The 21,599-nt window shown below is 40.4% G+C and overlaps 1 protein-coding gene across 1 annotated transcript in view; it reads right to left on the bottom strand.

Moving 5' to 3' along the window:
• pkmyt1 (protein kinase, membrane associated tyrosine/threonine 1) overlaps positions 1-21,599 on the bottom strand; it is a 156,616-nt gene that overhangs the window by 40,616 nt on the left and 94,401 nt on the right. The gene's annotated exons all lie outside the window — the stretch shown is intronic.

The raw sequence follows: 21,599 nt of genomic DNA, 5'->3' as shown, positions 1-21,599 counted from the left end.
TGGTGGATCTACTGCTGCTACTGCTCTCTTGAGGCTAAGCCAGCTGCTCCTGCCAAAAGAAACAAGAGGCTTGAAAAGAATTAATGTATGGTGAATGGCTACTTTGCACTTCTGTTTAAACTGGCAGCAGACCTCTGCTGGTATAAATCTGAGCAAACTGCAACATAAGCCTGCCTCAACAGAACAAGACATGCATACCCATGGAGATGCACTTCACATAAATACCGTTCAACAACTTTTAAGAAAACTTAACTGGATTATCTGTATTAGAAGTGAAATAAGTTGGAAATGAGAGAGGATGCCATGCATTAACAACTTTCAACCTGGCGTCCCAATTTTGAGTCATAGGTGGGAGAAAAGGTTAAAAGACTTTCAACAAAAAAGTTAAAAATACAATACAAACTTGCATGTTGCAAACGCACAAGCACTGATTGATTTGTTGTTTGAAACCCTTTAAGGCTGATTGTTATATTTTGTGCTTTTCTTACTTTTATGAAGTTAAATTTTTTGCTTCATAAAAGTACTAAATATGTGCACATTGTCAGGTTTTTGTTATAACATAAATTACATAATATATACATTTTGGATAGCTACATATTACATTTTGAGCCATTAAAACATTTTATGTACTTGTAGTTATTAGTTTGGGTAGTAGTAATATTTTGAGCCGTTATAACATTTTAGGTACTCTGGTTACTATAGTTTCAACAGTTTACTTTTTGCTCACTACAGTGTGGTCCAGATTCCAGGCCTTTTTGCTGAAGGGCATCTGGCTCAAGTCAGTGATAATCCTGTACTGTGCAGAAACACACCTACGTGACATTCCTAGAGAGGGAAGCTGATTGGAGTGACGTGATGTGACTCTAGCCCAGGGAAGGAAAAGAGTGAATCCATGAGAACCAGGATGTTAAGGCTCAAACTCAACTATTGGCTTTAAGCCATGGTTTGTAGTGCTGAGTGCATCCATGCTCCCCAGATGATGCTTTGGTGACCCAAGAGCCTTTGCTCTAGACCTCTAGTGACATCCTTAGGCCAATATTTCTAATTGGTGTGCACCACACACGCACACCATTCTGCATGCATTCATGCTGCCTGGAGTAAGAACCCCAACTTATTTGTGTGACCTCTTGGCCTTTCCTCAGGTGGCAGGATGGCCCTTAAGATGCCCTCAAGTGCTTGAGGATTCTCTTACAGTCTTTGTGATCCCTTTATGCTCACTTTCTTGCTCACAAGTCTGCATTTCAGCAGACTTTGCCTGTGGGAATTACCCCCTGTTCATAGTATTATGAAGTTAAATAATAGTCGGACGCCGCCCTTAGGGAGATAGAATGGTAATTTTGTGCTTATCAGTCTAAAAGCACCACATTTTGTACAGATGTAGCCCAGGGCATGCTCTAATGATTTAGTTAGGGTGCCCGAGTCGGCGACCTTCGGGGTCGCCACAGTGGCCAAATCAAGTTAGCAATGGATTCAGAATCATTACAAATCCCTAGTTAGACCCCTCACATCCTACTTAAAGCATGTTTCTGGGTATTTTCCTTCTGTATAGAAAGTCGATGGGAGCCCAACTTGATTTGGCCGTGTGGCGACCCTGAAGGTCGCCGACTCGGGCGCCCTAGCTAAATCATTAGAGCATGCCCTGGGCTACATCTGTGCAAAATTTGGCGCTTTTAGACTGATTAGCACGAACAAACCCTATGGCCCCTGACTATAAAACTAATTACATTTACTCACTGTACTTAAGTACAATTTTGAGGTATTTATACTTTACCAGAATATTTCCAATTTCCAATACTTTCACTTCTAATCCACTACATATCGGATCCAAACATTGCACTTTTACTCCACTACATTTATTTGAAAACTTTACTTTGCAGATATACATTATAATATTATAAAACATACATTAACCACTTTAGTCCTATTTTATACCTAGGCTATTTGAAAATAGCCGATCTACAAGCTCACCATGTGTCGCTTTGTGAAGCGTTTGTGAGCTCGTAGATAGGCTATTTGATTACTTTTACTTTTGGTAGTTTTAAGTACATTTTGATGCCAACACTTTCATACTTTTACTCAAGTACATTTTGAATTCCGGAGTTTTACTTGTAAGGGTGCCCTCACACCAAAATACCTATAGTGGAATCCGCCAATGCATTTCAATGAGAATGCAGCGTTTTTTGAAGAAATCCTCTACTGGCAAAAAAACACTCCATTCTCATTGAAATGCATTGGCGGATTCCACTCTAGGTATTTTGGTGTGAGGGCACCCTAACAGATTATTTCTATATTGCAGTATTGATGCTTTTACTTAAGTAAAAAAACTTTTTCCACCACTGTTATCTACACTGCTTCTCGTATTCCCTGGAGCAAGGGAGTTTCCCTCTGACGAAGCGCAGGGCATCATCGATCTGAGGTGTGCTTCCATTATAGTCTTGTTATAGACCACAACGGTTGATGTCCAGCAAAGAACTGCCTCACACTTGCAAGCGTCAAATAGTTTTCTCTTTGACTGGTCATGCTTTCAGAATGCACCCAGGACTACTGTAATGCCCCACCATGTTTTAATGTGCTTTGGTCTGCTTGTGATCCCCTCCAAACTACAGACAGGCCAGATAAATCCCAATGTTGGCAGACAGAGCCAATATTGTTCTATTGTCTGGGAGTGGGCTGGAATGTGGGACCAGGGTGACACACTGTGTGGCTGTGGGTGTATAGAGTGTTTAAATGGAATACCTATACGAAATGTGTGGATGGCTGCTTGTAGAGCCATATACACTGGTGAGGCCATGAACATGGTATGTCCTGGAGGCAATGTGATATACAGATGGCATCAGTGTGGATCCCTACTTAAAGCATAATTTATATTGTGTGGTATGTATAGTGTTATGAATAAATGTAGGTGCATTTCAGATAATTAGCCCACCGTTCTGAAACATGTCATGAAAGACATTTATGCACAGCACACACTGAATGTTACCTTAGTGCCATATCATATGCTCCACAGCACAAATGTCAAGGCCTTTGATGTAATGGTTGTCCATATAATCTTCAGTGTTTAATGATGGGAGCTATCAATCATAGTTGCTCCCCGGCCCTGTCTGCCTGTGTTTATTAACCATTCTGCCACCCCCACATCTGTGTCCTTTAGGATTGTTTATCTATGGGCTCCCTGGCCCCCCAAAACCTATGCTTCACTGAAAAGGGCTATTCTGGGTTAATGACTGTGGCTTGTAACACTGCTGTTCTTGTGACCACATAATATCAACAATTTGACATAGTATGCCATGTCCCAGTGTGATTGACTCATAGACCAAGGCACAGGTACTGTGAACAAATATATTTCAAAATGTGTGACTCCAAATTATCAGCCCACTAGGTGGGAAACATACATCCTGTGTTCAGGTCAATCATGTTTCAAGATATTTCACAGTGCATTTTATGGCAAAAAGTTACTTTGCAGAGGGAAAATACATTTTCAATTGTACCGCATATCCAACATTAGTTGTTAGAGTGTGCTGGCTTTCAGCAAATGATTTAAGGACCAGAGCTTAGTGGGCATCCTGCTAACAGTGGTGCTGTGCACACCTGGGTTTGTATACGTATAGCCGAGCCGGTTAACTGGAGCCTGAGAATCCTTGTCAAACTGTGGTTACATTGTGATTTTGCACCTAATTTTTAGTATGGTACGCAGAGCGACACACTAACATCCTGCCAGGCACACCTCAGTTGTGGCTCCCACATCTCCATCTGGGTGTCCAGTAGCACCTTAGAGGGGTGACATCAATCAATCAGTTACAGCCAGCCTCAACAATAACCGCTCTGTTTGGTTATTTTCTTTACTTCAGCGGTACAGTAATATGATTTGTATCTAATGTGGTTAGGTGTGCATGTTCAAAGCTTTGCTTTCTGCCTTACTCAGGTTTGCGATACTACTTTCAGTAATGATGATACAGTATAAAGTGATGTAGGTAGGCCTACCCAAGTTACTGTACCTTAATTCAGAGAGAATATAATTCAGACAAGCGGGAGTCATGGATACAGTCAGAGACAAGGAATTTGAGTGATTATTTTTCTTTGCTGTGCCTGAAAACCATATTGACAACACGTGTGGGTGTGGGTGTGGGCGCACACACACCCACACCGTGTGTCACTGTGTGGGAGGTCTAGAAGAGGCGTCATTGTGTTTTTTTGTATGTTTTGTAGAGGTTTAGGTAAATATATAAATGGATCGTAATTTTAAATGGATTGACCCATCAACCCCTGAGCATTTGAGCATATGCTTACACTTCACACTCTACACAACTCTCAGTTACCATAGAGAAACTGTATTCTGCTTAGAGATTTTGTTAAACTAACCAGATTCCGCTCAACTGCTTAGAAATGTTGTTACCAGATTCAAAAACTAGTGGACTGGACCCATATTTTAATGCTATTGGTGCAGCATTATAAACGGTGGTGATATGACTTTGAGACGAGAAAAAACAGGATTTCTTGGCTACATTGAAATCAACGTGATTCTGAATAGAAAATACACAAACATATCTAGCTTTCATATTATTGTTAAGCTAAAAAACAACTCTTTATTACTGCCACTGTTTTGTCAAGGGTAACATAACATTGCACCTTCTCACCTATTTAGATTTGAAATAAAGAGGAGGATGGAGCTGAGCGACATATTAAAGCACCTGTTTTGCCTTTTTTACCCAATAGAATCCTCAGTGTTAACTCTGACAGTGTTCACATTTACCTAAATGGATCCATAAGGGTATATTTGGACATATTTGTACACTGATTTACAAATGGATAAATGAACACTGGACTTGAAAAGAGATACCGGTACTTTTTTTCCACTTTTATCTTTGGTAATAGTTAATGCAACAAGTAACAGTACTTGAGTTGGATATTCACTTTTTCCACCCCTGGCTGTAATGGTCATTGGTGAGTGAGTTGGTCCCAGTGGTCATCCCTCTGGGGTGGTCACTGAGTTTGGTATAGTGAGCGGTGTGTGTGAGAGGTTTGGGTGGGTTAAGAGGTGAGACATTAACCTCTCCTTGACCCTATAAGAAGAGGATTTGAGCATGAGGTGAGGAATCTGCATTGAAGGTGAGATATATTTCTCTTTTTACTCTGTATTCCCACCCTTAACAATGAGTTGCTCTCAACCTGACACTGCATATAAGCTGAGATCATGGAAGACCTGCAGGCCAAGGGAGGCCAATCTTATTTGAACATAAATAGCCTTTTTTTGTGTGCATCTCAACGTGATGTAATTACCTTTACACTATCCACAGATACAAGGCACCGTGTACTGTATAGTTTAAGGAAGTGTGTTAAACTGATGCGGTTAAGTTGTGATATATGTACGTAAATATGAAACATCAGACACTACATTTAAAAGAAATGCATGTTAATTGCATTGACAGAGTTGCCATTTCAACTTAACACGTCCTGCCATTTGCAAGACAGTAGATGTCCAGTGGGTTGGCATTTTCATACAAACACAACTTTTCTGACACTAAATGGTGTTTTATTTGGGAATTTAATATGTTTAATTTTTGTCTCTGTATATAATTCATTCCAAAGTTTGACAGATTAAATGAATATACTACCAATTCAAGCTTGTAATTCTGTGTTTTGGTGAGCGTGGCTTGTGTTGTCTGGTCGACTTAATTACAAAATCCACTGAAATAATTCAAAGGGAACACAAGTGCACTTAAGCTTTTCATTCCTTGGCATTAGCCAGAGACAGCATTTCCTTCCTTGAGACGACACCTTGATCAAATAATATACTGTAGCACTGCACGTCTGCTCATATTTATAGGCATATACATCAATTATTTGTAATTCTGCATATAATAGACAATATAGCAAATGCAATTAGGGGAATTTAAGCCAGGGTAGAGCATCGCAAATCAATCCAAAGTGACTATAATGGGTTTATGAGCTCTATGTTTACAACTGTCTGTGGAGTATAGCCTATACATCTATCAATGTCCAAAAGCCGTGAACTCCGTCTGTCTTTGTCCATCTCTCTCTCATGTGTCAATGTGCTTTAAGTGCCCAATTATTCAGTTAGTGTGTGTACAGTGCACTGGTGCCAAGGAGCTGCCCGGTCCCCCTTAACAAGGGAGGAGCATGATGGGCACATTGTCTGTCCGAGGTAGAGAGAGGAGGGGCACCTCGGACAAGAGGGTATATGAGCCCCCCATAAACAGGCTGCATGCCCACATTGTAGACCTGCTGAATTCCCCTCTGCTTATTCCCTTTTCCACTTTTTCTCCCGTGAATCTTAAACATTTTGGACTTTCATCTTCAGACTCCACCATGTTGGGATGGCTACTACTTCACACTATAGGAATCCTTTGGATGGTGCAGACAGCACACCTGACGGGTGAGTGTCTCAAATGTGCATACAGTAAAGACCTTAAAACACTATCTACTTAAACTGATTACATACATAACTGGCTATTAATGTTTTCAATATTTTGTGATTTTAACAATTTGCATTCAGATACAGTATATGGAAAATGTGAAGAGTGTAATCTGGAAAACCATACATTGCTGTTGTGTAATATAATATTTACTAGGAGGTAGACTCAGAAGATCCTTGTCTCCTCCAGGCTTGATGTCAAAGTGTCCTTGAGCAGGACACAAGAAACCCAGGCTGGTACCTTGGATGGTTGCCTCTGCCGTTGTTGTGGGAATGTGTGTATGAATGGGTGTATTGCACATTGTTAAGCACTTTGGAGAACAGCACTATATAAATGCACAATTTACCATACATTTAGTTGTCTAACTTTTCTCTTTCCGGAAAAGGTGATGCTTGACAACGATTTGTTGCAGGGAATTAATGTCTGTGTGGAGGCAATGTTCCTTGCACAGTTGAAATGTGGTCAGTTGTTTATGTATCTGTGCTGCGCTATGTGAAGAAGGTGAAAGGCTTCATGAGCTGTAGCTTGTGAGCTATGAACAGACATGACATGGGAGAAGCAGATGCTATGATGTGGTGGACTGTTACCAGCTGCTCTCTGTGTAGGGAGTATAGGTGGCAGGCTTAGTTGTATTCATTATGTACATCAACTGAATGGCACAATAATGCAAAGTCTTTGAGGCAGCCCTCATAGGATTTTGTTCTGTATGGATAATGCCCATCTGAACATTACAATATAGGACACACTCATGTACAGTACAAAGTACATGACTTACCAGACATGCTTTTGAGGCATAACTTGTCTTGGCAGAATACTGAGTTAAACCTTAATCTATCCACTCTAATTATATATTTCCTCCCGTATTGCAATGAGTCATCGAGCTCAGGTTAACACAGAAGGGAGAGAAAGTCAAAAGTGTAGCTAATGACTGGCCTATGCATTACTGGGTGTGTGTTCTCAGACTGAATAGCGGCACTGTACTTCTACTCTAAACAATTCCCTGAATCTTTACTCCCTTGAGGTTCAGTTCCATCTCTTTAAAAACAAGCATGTCAAGATTTTGTCTGCGTCCATGGTGGATTATAGGCTACTATATTAGCTGTTCCAGTCAGTGATATCTAGAGTGCAGAGACTTCAATCTGAGTCTATTTAAAATACAGAGCAGTCAAGTAGATTCATATGGCCAGATGAAATGGCTAAATTGTTAAAACTCCTTTAAACGCTGGTTAAAGTAAAGCATTATAAGATTAAGAACACATATAGTACACTTGTTTTCCTTACAGAATATGTACATGAATTATGTATTCAAGTGACTTTCTTGCATTGATCCATGACAAAATTAGTTCAAAGCACCGTTTTAGAATTCTGTTTGATGTGCTTTGGTGGAGAAATAGTCTAACTTGTCCAGTCTGAATGAAGAATAGGAAAGTTAGGGAGATGAGAGAAATTTCCCGCAGACGCTGGTGTTTGCTTGTCAAATTTCAAACGATCACGTCAAAATGAGACAAGAGAAATGTCTTGACAACGCTTGGCTATGTAACTTTTAAGTGCATTTGGACCTCTTACAAGTTTTCTTTTCAACTACATGTATCCCGTCTTCCCTTTCTCATCAGTACCCCTTTTCGTGAAATCAAAGGCAGCTCTGCTTTGGTGACAGCGGCAGTCTAAATTTGACAACCCATTGCGAGAAGGGAGGTTTTACTGCTAGTACACAGTTACTCCATTGAGTTCTCTGTCCTAAGCCTACCAGCTCCACCACATGATTGGCAGAATGCTGATTTACTGGAAGAATGTTTTAATGGAAGCCAATTAAAAAACACGATTTGTATGTCTGTTCCCGTGTTATGAAACTTGGTGTGTAAAATTATTATTATTATTATTTATTCCACTTTAAAGGAGAAAACTACTATACTCAATAAACTCAATCAATTCCATTCAGCTGCATGTCTATGCTTCAGTGGAGACCCCTGTCTAGATATACAGTAGCAGCTGAGTAGAATGAAGTGAAAGATTATCTAAAAACATCTGTTAATTGTGAAAACTGTTATGGCTTTTATCTTGTTTATTTTGTGCCATGTCTGCTGCAATGCACTAATGTGTTTTGCAAAAATCGGCCTGATGGTGGCGCTAGAAGAGGGCCATGTGAGAAATCATGGGCGGAGGTTGTGATTTGCCATCCAAGGAGTGTGTGTGCAAAGTTTGGCATGGATAGGGGCAACGGTGCTGCAGATAAGAGTAGGGGCAAAAGTGTGACGTTACATGACGGACAGACGGACAGCCGGTGGAGCTTTTCATAGTAAATTGCGACCTGACAGTCGCAACTAGAGTGGTAGCCGTTGGGCACTGGCCTTCTCTGGAACAATTTAAGTGGGAAATAAATGCCCCACCAAGTTATGCAATACCCGTTTGAACCGTCTGTCTGTGTGCCTTTCACACCCATATACTGTATGGAGATTGCTGTCTGCCTGCGTCCATTTTATGGAGTTCCGTGTCAGGCATGCACAAATATGGAGTCTACAGTAGGCAGTCTATGACGTCATAGACGACGGCATACGGGCATATCAGACAGAAATTTGGTGGGATTAATACGTAGTTAGATATTGTGATGTCAAGTAAGCATGACATGATGACCAAAAGCTTCTCTTTCCTGTTGTGCAGCCATCCAACCTGGATAACATTACTCAGAAAGTTTACAAAACACAGGTTCACTATGCTGGGAAAATATTCTCAGACGGAATACAATAGTGTGTTGCCTCTGGCAACCACACTAATAATTAAGGTATATTTATTGTGAAAAGTAAGAATGGAGGTAGAGGTTGTCTCACTGAATTGATAACCTTCCCGGTGTGTTGTGAAGACCATGTGCAGTAGGGCTGTCACGATTATGACATTTTACATAACGATTAATTGTCACTCAAATAATTGCGATCAACAATTTAATTTAGTTTTTGTCGTTGACAATTACATTTCTGTTTGGCTTGTAGGCTTTGACGTTGCACATGGCAGATATGACACATAACCTAAATATACAAAGAAATGACTGACATATTTGGCAACTTTATACTTAAAAAAGAAGTTTTGAAAGTGTTTGAAATTATATGAACATTTTTCACAGAAACGTTTATGACGAAGATTATGACAAAAATAATCACGATTACATAAAATATGTATAATTGCAATTAGACGATTATGTCATAATTGTGACAGGCGGCCTAATGTGCTGTTGTGCACAGTATGAAAACATATGAACAGGTCCCCCCCGACTGACAGGGACAAAGTAGCTGAGTAACATTCGACCCCTCCCTCAAAACCCAGCCTTGAAACGACCTTGAGCAAGGCACACACTGTAACCCCAACTCCCAAGCTGCTCCAGTGGAGCTGCTCAGCGGCCAGCAGTATCATCAGACTGTGGTTGGCAGCTCCCAGGTGTGAATGTGTGGAACTGATTGTATGTGAAACATGGCTTTGCTGGAAAAGAGCATTCCTACTCAGCCAACATATCCCGGATGAGAATATGACTTTGCTTACAATAAGTTAACCTTAATGTTGTCTTTACCTCAATCCTAGGATATGGACCAGCACATGGCAGGCCAAATGGATATGGAGGTAAATGTGTTATTCAGCTTTGTAGAGAGCGACAGATATTGGAGTGTTATGTGCACATTTTAATTTGAATGTTACATTTTTAAGGTTATGGTGCTCTGTCTGGTGTACCTAATGGACAAGGACCTCAGCCTAGTGGTAAATCCACATTTCATGTTAATAATGGTTAGCTTAATATGACAATTGGATAGATTTGTTTTGCACACAAGCATTTCAAAAAGTACTTAACTTTTGTCATGGATTTCATTTTAGGAATGAATGGTGGGGGGCTTGGAAGAATGCTGATGCCTTCAAAAGGTAACTCTTTAGATATTGACAAGATAGTATTTTAAAGTATATTCAATATAGCCTAATAGTCATCTTTTCTTTTTTTCCCCCAAAGGTGTGGGCATGGGCATGCAAAATGGACATGGTGGACACCCCACCAAGGGAGCAGGTACGTGCGTAGAGAATGTTGACTCTAAATCTGACTAAATCATTCAATATGCAATTGTTCTCTTGAAGATTATTTTTTATTTTATTTGAGAGAGATTTCTCTATTGTCCACCTTTATAGGCTATGGAGCAGCAGCCGGTGTTCCCAATGGAAATGGAGCTAAATCTAATGGTAAACGTTAATTGGTTAATTGATCACCGCCTGTAATTGTTATCCACTTTTGTGTCTTGTACTGTAACTTTTTGCATGGTATTCACCTGTCACACACGGATGTAGCATGTGTTTCTCAAATGTTGGTGTGATAAGAAATGTCTTATACCCTTTTGTTAATCTTGGATGTGAGCCCTTATTTATATCTTATTCAACCAATTCATTTTACAGCAGTTTTTGTTGTTGTCAAATATGATATAAAGCTGATGGTCAATAAATGAATGTTCTGTTTAAGGCCATGGTGCAGCAGGGGGTCCATCCAATGGTGCAGGGACTAAAGGTAAATTCACCATTTCACCCATAGGCCTTTATGTATTCCACTGTAGGAACAGTTTGATCAAACTCCTGAAAATGGGTACAAGAAAAGTCCAGAAAAAGCAGTCTAAACTACATTTTCTCATCTTATTCAGGATATGGTGCCGTAGCTGGTGTGTCAAATGGACAAGTTGGCACATCAAATGGTAAGGATCAATTTGATTACATGTACTTTATCAGGAGTTAGTTTTTTTTGTTCTTTGTTGTTTTTATTGTAACCACATGAATCCTAGCAACCACATTCTGGGCATGACATAATAGGTGACAATTTTTGCTCAAATAGACAAACATTCGCTAAAAATAGCTGATATCTTCAAGATTGTCTGTTTCCGGCAACAATATAAAATGATGTGGAGGGGGGAAAGGAGGGGACCACGTACAGACTATCCTGAGGGACCACAGTCAACAAAGTGTGTAATTGGTTGATGCTGTCGGGATTTGTGTCTTCTGATTTGATGCCTGAGTCAAATGTTATTTATTATGTAATTGTTGTTTTGTAATTGTGTGTATTACCTCTAGGGGGGGCTCCAGTTGCAGTACCCAATGGAAATGGTGCTAAATCTAATGGTAGATAGATTCAATACACACCTTTCCACTTCCACTGTTATCAACAAGGCTTATAGCTTAAACTGTAACGTCATGGTGGTGAAGTATTGAATGATGAATCACTTTATAATGTAAATTAAACATTAAACACACATATACACGCACAAACGTACGAATGCACGCACACATGCACACACCACACACACGCACACAACACAAGCAACCGAATGCAGAAGTGTTATAGGTTGTCACTATACTGCTGTTATTTGGTTAGATGATAAGTACAAGCACTCAATGATTTACACAGGTGCCTCCTTATATGCATTTATTTACAGTATACACTTAGCTACAGTCCAGTAGTAACAATACACACAACTTTTAACACAATCAATTCAATTGCAGGACATACTGCTCAAACAGGTCCATCCAGTGGTCAAGGAACCAAAGGCAATGGTACAGTACATACTTGATACTTCTCACTGGATGTTAACTGTATTGTCCATAGAATATTCAAACTTACTCTACCTAAGCTGAGTTACATTGTGATTTCAATTACAGGCCACGGTGCTCATGCAGGCCCCTCCAATGGTCAAGGAACCAAAGGCAATGGTACAGTACATACTGTACTTCTCACTGGAAGTTAACTGTATTGTCCATAGATTGTGATTTCAATTACATTGTGATTTCAATTACAGGCCATGGTGCTCATGCAGGCCCCTCCAATGGCCAAGGAACCAAAGGCAATGGTACAGTACATACTGTACTTCTCACTGGATGTTAACTGTATTGTCCATATATTGTGATTTCAATTACATTGTGATTTCAATTACAGGCCATGGTGCTCATGCAGGCCCCTCCAATGGTCAAGGAACCAAAGGCAATGGTACAGTACATACTGTACTTCTCACTGGAAGTTAACTGTATTGTCCATAGATTGAGATTTCAATTACATTGTGATTTCAATTACAGGCTATGGTGCTCATGCAGGCCCCTCCAATGGACAAGGAATCAAAGGCAATGGTAGTGTGTGTGTGTGTGTGTGTGTGTGTGTGTGTGTGTGTGTGTGTGTGTGTGTGTGTGTGTGTGTGTGTGTGTGTGTGTGTGTGTGTGTGTGTGTGTGTGTGTGTGTGTGTGTGTGTGTGTGTGTGTGTGTGTGTGTGAGAGAGAGAGTCGAGAGAGAGACTGTGTCTGTCTGTCTGGAATGGATATAGTCTTGCTCTAATGATTTAGCTAGGGCGCCCGAGTCGGCGACCTTCGGGGTTGCCACAGCGGCCAAATCAAGTTGGGCTCCCATCGACTTTCTATACATTCTGGGTATTGTAGGATGTGAGGGGTCTAACTAGGGGTTTGTCATGATGCTGAATCCATTGCAAGCATTTGTTTTGCACAAAAAACATTCCTTGGGCTACAAATGGCCCCAGAAAATGCCCACAAAACTGAAAAGTGATGACTCAGTGATGACTCACTTTTCATCACTAAACCATTGTTTTCTCATCGTTCAACTTGATTTGGCCTAATAAGAGTGACTAATAATAATACATTATTAATTGCATCATCCTGTGATTTTTATTTCAGGATATGGTGCCCAGGCTGGCCTATCTAATGGACAGGGAGTCAAAGGCAATGGTACAGTATATTCCCCAATTATCCATCATATTCCCAATAATCAATTATCCAATCTTTACAAGCTCACAATGCAAGCACAATGTTGTGATCTTGTAGATTGGCTATTTTCGGTGAAGAGATTTGATGTAGAGGTACAAAAAGAGCAGACCAAGTACCGAGCCAACCGTCGTCAACTAAGTATTAGTTCACTAAGTATAGAGGGTTTAGTGATTAATTATTTCCATTATAACATCTAATGGCCAAGGATTAAGGAATGAAACTATTGGTTATATTTTCACAGGGTAAACTCACTGTTGACACCTGGTACACAGTCACACTCCTGTAATGTGTACCGTGTCTGATAAAATGGATACCAAATATCTAAATATTGAATCTTTGAATTTTTAAAGTGAAATACCCCTTTACATTTCATTTGCAGGCTATGGTGCTGCTCATTCTGGCTTATCCAATGGACAAGGGGTAAAAGGCAATGGTATGGTATGGTATATTCTCAGTAAATGGCTGTCATTACCCTGCCCACAGCAATGTGTGCCATTGTATTTTAATCAGTGCTGTCTGTCTGTGTTTGTGTGATAATAAGATAACTTGGGAACAGATTTTGACTTTGAGGGAATGATGAGCAAGCTGTCTTGAACAGATGACATGTTTGGGTTGCTAAGGTCAAAGTCACAACAATATAAAGTCATATAGGACAGTATAGGACAACAGATGTTACAGGTTCGAATTGAGAATACATGGACCAATCATCATGAAATTGATTGAGAACGATCAGTGGGCTGCCCCGAAGAAATTAATACATTTTTTAATGGAAAGGTCAAGATCACAATCTAAAGACCTATGACAACAGATGTTTGTGCGGGCAGGGTTTGCAGCCCTAGGCGCGTTTATACATTTTTGTGTAATGCTTTGATTTAAATGACAGGTGGTGCCCAGGCTGGTCCATCCAATGGTCAAGGAATCAAAGGCAATGGTACAGTATACTGCATATTGAAAGTATATCTGTTTTGTAATCTCATTATTAGCAATACATTAAAAAATGCTGTCAAAATGTACATACAAACTATTATTTTAATTATAGGCCATTCAGCTCAAGCAGGCCCTTCTAATGGACAAGGAACCAAAGGCAACGGTAAAATGAAGTCTCAGTAAATGTATAGGCCATTTACCTGTTTGTTTCCCAAATACATGCAGTATGCCAGAATACATGGGTACATACATACAGTACATGCAATTTATTTTATACATGTAAATCTTTCATTTCAATTGCAGGCTATGGAGCTCAGGCCGGTCTCTCTAATGGACAAGGAACCAAGGGCAATGGTATGAGTATTCTGGACGATTAAACACATTTTACACTGGTAATAATGGGACACAGTATAAAAATACATGTTTACTTTATATTTGTTGTGTTGTTATTAGGTTATGGGGCTCAAGCTGCTGCACCAAATGGAAATGGTGCCCACGGTAAGACTTATTTATACTTCATCACATGACGGTGACGCTTGGCAGAAATACATTATTTTCAAGCTACTGTAACAGCATGTCTCCATGCAGTACATTTATTGGTGGCTTTTGTACGTTATCATTACATCAGTAGCAGTTAACAGTGTTCCAGACTGCAAATGGACAAGTCATTAGATGTTCATTGAACTTTTAATTGATTGGCTATCCGTTGTGCAATACGGCTGTGTATTGATTACATGCACGCACGCAAGCACGCACGCACGCACGCACGCACACACACACACACACACACACACACACACACACACACACACACACACACACACACACACACACACACACACACACACACACCAGCAACATCTAGTAAAAACAGCATTAATGTATACAGTGTGACAATCAGCTAATGTTATATTTCCACACAGAAGTACTGCAATACTACTAGAAATATTCAGTTTGTTTTTCTAAAATAACGTTTCTGTTTCTTGGGCTACGGTGCGGCAGCCGGTGGACACAATGGAAATGGAGCTAAACCCAATGGTAAATAAAAAAAAGAAATAGGGGGATAAAATATAGTTAATTTTCACTGTTTAATGAAGCATTTCAAAAATCTTCTGAAATGAGTAGGCCTAAATGTATCGACGCTTTCAGGTCATGGAGCCTCAGCTGGCCCTTCCAATGGAAACGGTGCTAAGCCAAATGGTGAGAGATATAAACAAAAGTTAAAACCGTTTGAATAGGCAGATGTGGTTATAAATCATCATCATCATCAACAAGTTTGTGCAAGTAAGATTAGTTTTGAGGTTTAAGGTTTCTGATCACGCGTCTACTCGACAGGAGGATATGGAGGCGGTAAACCCATGAAAGGATATGGTCGGCCGCCCTACGGTGCAGGTATTTGATCCCGTGACCTTTGCCACTTTCTTCTCCAGGAAATTATACCATGCTACCAACTGACATGTTTTAGCCTGTGATTCCAACAATGGTGTTTGTGTGACTCTATAGGGGCAGCTCTTGGAATGGGAATTCCCAGAGGTGTGGGTGCTCCCCAGCTTGCAGGGAATCAGAGGAAATGTAAGTGAGAGCATTGAGACAAAACATCGGGATCACCATCTACCTAATATACGTCTATGAACATGTCCTAAACACTGTCCTGTTGTATGCAGTGCTGTGTAGTCGCTATAGGTACATTTACGCAAGTACTGTAAGTACTTTTACTTGAGTTGAATATTTCCACTTTTTTGATCATTTATACTTCCATTACGATTATTTGAAAACTTTAATTAGTAGATACTTTTCAGATATTAGAAAACATGCTCAAGCTACCTCAACCCTATGTTCCCTCAGCCTTATGTTCCCTCAGCCTTATGTTCCCTCAGCCCTATGTTCCCTCAGCCCTATGTTCCCTCAGCCCTATGTTCCCTCATCCCAAAATAGGACCCTATGTTCCCTCAGCCCTATGTTCCCTCAGACCAAAAATAGACCCTATGTTCCCTCAGCCCTATGTTCCCTCAGCCCTATGTTCCCTCAACCCAAAATAGACGGTGCCATGGCATTGGTCCGACATCTCATTGTTCTAACGCCCCATTCGTCCGATGCTGGTGAATGCTAACCTGCCGACGCTGTTGAATGCTAACCTGGTGAATGCTAACCTGTGAATTCTGACCTGACAACACTGGTGAATGCTAACCTTTTGAAGGCTGGCGTATGCTGACCTGCCGATGCTGGTGAATGCTAACCTGGTGAATGTTAACCTGAAGAATGCTAACCTGATGATACAGGTGAATGCTAACCTGGTTAATTACGACCGTAGGTCGCAGTTTACTTACACTCTCATACTATCCAAACATGTCAGTCAGTCAAACCAGTGTGGCCGGTTCTACAGACAGGGTCCATATATGGTCATAAAATGGATTGTATGTGGCCGGTGTGGTCTCCAAATATGGGTATTCCCAAGTCCTGTTAGGGGAACCACACCAACAGAATCCATATATGGCCAAGACTGGTGGCCCAGACAGATGGCGCGACCTTGCCCAGTAAGACGCCCTTAATGGGACATCGGAATAATGAGATGTCGGACCAATGCCATGGCACCGTCTATTTTGGGCTGAGGGAACATAGGGCTGAGGGAACATAGGGTCTATTTTTTGGGTTGAGGGAACATAGGGCTGAGGGAACATGGGGTCTATTTTGGAATTGAGGGAACATAGGGCTGAGGGAACATAGGGTCTATTTTGGAATTGAGGGAACATAGGGCTGGGGGAAACATAGGGTTGAGGGAACATAGGGTATAATAAATTGTTAGGGAGTGAGGGAACATAGGGCTGAGGGAACATAGGGCTGAGGGAACATAAGGCTGAGGGAACATAGGGTTGAGGTAGCTTGAGCATGACCCCCCTGTTTTATGCTATTCAGAGTACTTCTTCCACCACTCGTTGCATGCTACTTTAACCACTTCTATTTGTGTTTCTAAAGCTTATTTTCCTTTATTTCTGCCAGCTCTTTCATGTGCCTAATCATCCATGGGGAGGGTCTATTATATGTCTTCTCAGGTTTTACTGTGAGTGCAAATTAACATGTACTTTGTTGAATTGTTTCTTCAGCATATGGTGCCAATGGTGGTCACCATGGTCAACCAATGGGAGGTGAGTCACTATGGCCAACAGTGATAGTAGTGGAAAAACATATCATAAATGTTTACTAAACTTAATATGATTGTACTCTTTTCCATTATCTGTTAAGGATATGGGATGAATGGTGGCTATCCTCGGAATGGATATGGTAACAGAGGAATGAAAGGTCCGAAGTCAGGTACTTGAGTTGTTGTTAGCCTTTGATGCTTTAGTTGCGTGCCGAAAATTGTACAGTAGATCTACAAGATCAACATGTGACACTTGCGCTTGTAGATTGGCTATTTTCAGTGCGTGCACAGCACACAGCCAGGTATAAATGAGGCATTATGGTGCACTGACTCACTAAGACTCACCAAGCTGTTTATTCTGTCGGTTCTTAAATTATTAACCACATGAAACCTAGCCTCCATATTCTGGGCATCATAATAAGCAAAAATCACAGATCTCTAAAAGCTGAGAACATGTTGCAATGTGACTTGTTGTGATGTGAGCTTGTAGATTGACTATTTTTGTTTGTGTTTTATGTGCTGTAGAGGGAAAAAAGTAGGGGGTAACAGACAGATCCCTGGGGGACATTGGCCAGCAAATGATATAGGTTAACTTAGAGGGAATTCAATAAATGGCATCCGTCTGTCATTCTAAATCTTTCTTCTTCTGTAGGTTATGGTGCGGGTGCTGGCATGCCCAATGGATATGGAGCTAGGCCTAATGGTAAAATTACTAACACTACATGAACTGCCGCTATTTCACATATTCATAACACGTCAACATTGACTGAATGTATGGGACATGTCCCATTTAATTAACCAAGTTTTTATTTTCAGGTTATGGTGCTGCAGCAGGTGCATCTAATGGACAGGGTGCAAAGTCCAATGGTAATGTTTTATTTGTAATGGTAAATATGTTGTGATATTTGAAGCTTATAGTGCTGGAGCCGGAGTTCCAAATGGGAATGCAGTTTAGCCCAACAATGGTGTGTGTAGCCGTATATGAACAAATACCAATAAAACACACCTAGTTGAACATTAATTCAATGAGTTTCATGGTAATGAGTCTATAAAGTTTGTTTGTCTGTGGCTCTTCTTCCCAGGACATGGATACCCCAACGGTGGTGCTGCTAGGGCAGCACAGACCGGTAAATCAATTTTCATGTCTGTTTTATCTGTTTTGCAAAGCACTTTGTAACTGTGTTGGGAAATGCGCTATACAAATGAAGTTCAACCCAACTAACCTAACCCTTACCATTACATGTCTGTATAACTCTCCTGCACACTGGGCATCAGATCTTTACTTCTTTTCTAAGAATTTCCCTTACTGCCTTTACTTTTACACTGAATCAAGCTACCATTTAGCTATTACTAATTTAACTGAAGCTCAAAGATACTGACAATACTCACACGGCCTTCCATAACCAGGTTAAATTAATTAACCTTTTTATTTGGTTATTTTAAGGTTATGGTGGTGTTCCCAATGGGTACGGAGCCAGACGCAATGGTAAGACCACCACCATTGCTGTTTTATTTTGTAACACTAATACACTGTTATTCTGATATACTGTAGGCCTACTCTATGTATGTGTCAGAGACTTCAAATATACATATTTTGGGTTCTTCTCAGGGTATGGATATCCCAATGCGGGAGCCAAGGCACCAAAGCCAGGTAAACATCAACCTCATCTAACTGCTTATCTACCATCCCTATTCTGAGCATGTCATAATAGGTGAACATTCTGCCTAAATAGGTAACTATTCTGGGCATTGGAAAGAAAAGCACATCTACAAGCTGACAATGCATCACAATGTTACACGTTGTGAGCTTGTAGATCTTGTAGATTGTAGATCATCTAATTTTGGTGAAGATATTTGGTTTAGAGGAGAAACGGAAGGGAATACCGGAGGGACTTGGGTCAATGAAGTATATAGGGTTTATTGAGTGTTATCTAATGTAGCAGGACAATTCTGGAACCAGTTTATTTCACTGTAATTGAACTCTTGCCACCTTTAATTGTCAGGTTATGGACCAGGAGCCAATGGTGCTCCAAATGGACATGAAGCTCAGCCTAATGGTGACTGACAATCAAACACGCCAATTAGAACTAGTGTATTCTTATGTTATATGTAATGTTATATCTTTCTAATTGCATTTTTCCTTTACAAGGATTTGGAGCTGGAACTGGTGGTGCACCCAATGGTCATGGACCTCAACTCAATGGTGAATTAAACTATTGTGTGTTAAATAAAAAAAAGATTCAAATCTATATATGTATCTTAAGGCCTATATTATGCTAAATATTAGAGAGAGAGAGAGAGAGAGAGAGAGAGAGAGAGAGAGAGAGAGAGAGAGAGAGAGAGAGAGAGAGAGAGAGAGAGAGAGAGGTGTGCTCTAAGAGGCTCTACTGATGAGAGCTCCAAGTCAACTAAAGTGTGTTAAATGCACTTATTGCTGAGCTGACCTGTTTTTATCATATAACACATTCCATTGTACCGTTGACCTTGTGTTAACCTACTTATGACTAATAAAGCTGAACCTGAGCCAAGGATGTAACAGATTATCTGTCATTTAAGTACAGCACAGATTCTAAATTATCTTTTTATTGCACATAATATACACAGTAAAATCCTCTGTGTTCATTTTTAATTGACACTTGAGATTTTACTGTGCAATATGGAACAATTTTATACCGGCCCTGAAACTATGGTTGTAAAACAATATTGCCTCTTTCTCTAGGATACGGTGCTCCAAATGGAGGCTCAAAACATCAGCCTATAAAAGGAACTGGAGCAGTTTCCCCCGGTGGAGGTGAGAGAACATTACATATAAATTATAATATCTCAATATTCATACCTTGTTACATGATCTACTGGATAGTGATGTGCTGTGGTTACATACAGTACATGTAGGACAAGGATTTTCAAACTTTTTCAAGTCACAGACCCCAAATGAACACACCTTTGTCCCCCACTGGATATGACATTGTGCTATATAGACCATATTGTTTATTATTTATCAAATATGATATTGCTAAACTTACATAGGTCCACTCTTCATTTTGCCGATGAACCCCTTCAATAAACCCTGGGGGTCCCTGGAATCAAGTTTTAAAACCACTGTTCTGGCACATAGACTATAAACCAGACAAGGTTGAATGTTTTTCACCAATGCAGGTTCTACCCTAAAATGTATGGGAGCATGATTCTGTTTGCACAACATATGAGATTGTATATTTCTTTCTCCTTTATTTTTGTTTATTTGATCAGCACTCTGCACACATGATATTTGAGGTGGTTTTTGAATACTTTTGTGGTTCTTAGGGAATGGTGGTCCAGCCGGAGTACCTAATGGGCAGTTGACTAAAGTAGCCAATACTGGTAAATTTGATTGTATATGTGTGTTGCTTGTTTGTGTTATCTGTATGTCAGGCCAACGCATGTATCAAATGTTTTGTTTTTCCATGTAGTTTACGTTTTATGTTATTATAGGCCACTGTATGTAGCCTTAACAATGCATGTTTTATGATTTGTGTTAATGGGATATTATTCGTGTTAATATGCATGTTGTTATTTGTCTGTCTGTGTTGTTATTGTCATGTTTTAAAGTGTTAACTGTTTGTGTGAAATTGTGCTAACCTCTTGTTGTCTCCACCAGCCGAAGGCTGAGGGAGAGTATGTTTTCCCCTCTGTCCGTCCGTGCGTCCGTCCGTGTGTCCGTGTGTCCGTGTGTCCTCGCAGTTTGTGTGCAGCTAATCTCAGTCACCGTTGGCCCGATCGCTGCCAAACTGAGCACACACATTCCCTGGATGCCAATCTAGAACCTCTGCCCCACATTTTTCAAATCAGCCTCATGGTGGCGCTATAACAGGCCGATTTGTGTGGCCTGGTTGTTACCAGCTAATCTCCGGCGCCGTTGGCCCGATCGCTGCCAAACTGAGCACACACACTCCCTGGATGCTAATTCAGAACCTCTGCCCCACATTTTTTAAATCAGCCTCATGGTGGCGCTATAACAGGCCGATTTGTGTGGCCTGGTGGAGACCTGTGCTCGGAAGAGCACTGCTTCTAGTATTGTATCATCATTTGATTGTTAAATGGTGATCTTTGAACCATGACAGTTGTGGCCTTAACAATGCATGTTTTTGTGATTTGTGTCAAGTTAATGGGATGTCATGATTATGCATGTTATTTGTCTGTCTGTGTTGTATTGTCTTATTTTTAAACGTTAACTGTTTGTGTGAAATTGTGCTAATCCTGTGTATTGTATCATCTGTTGATTGTTAAATGGAAATCTCTGAACCACGACTACTGTCAAACAACACATTTTTTGGACGCTTGCACAA

The sequence above is a fragment of the Nannobrachium achirus genome (assembly GCF_963921795.1).
Source record: "Nannobrachium achirus genome assembly, chromosome: 18".
NCBI classification, from domain to species: domain Eukaryota; kingdom Metazoa; phylum Chordata; class Actinopteri; order Myctophiformes; family Myctophidae; genus Nannobrachium; species Nannobrachium achirus.
The sequence above is the reverse complement of the archived record's forward strand: the minus strand, read 5'-3'. Positions and strand labels throughout refer to the sequence as shown.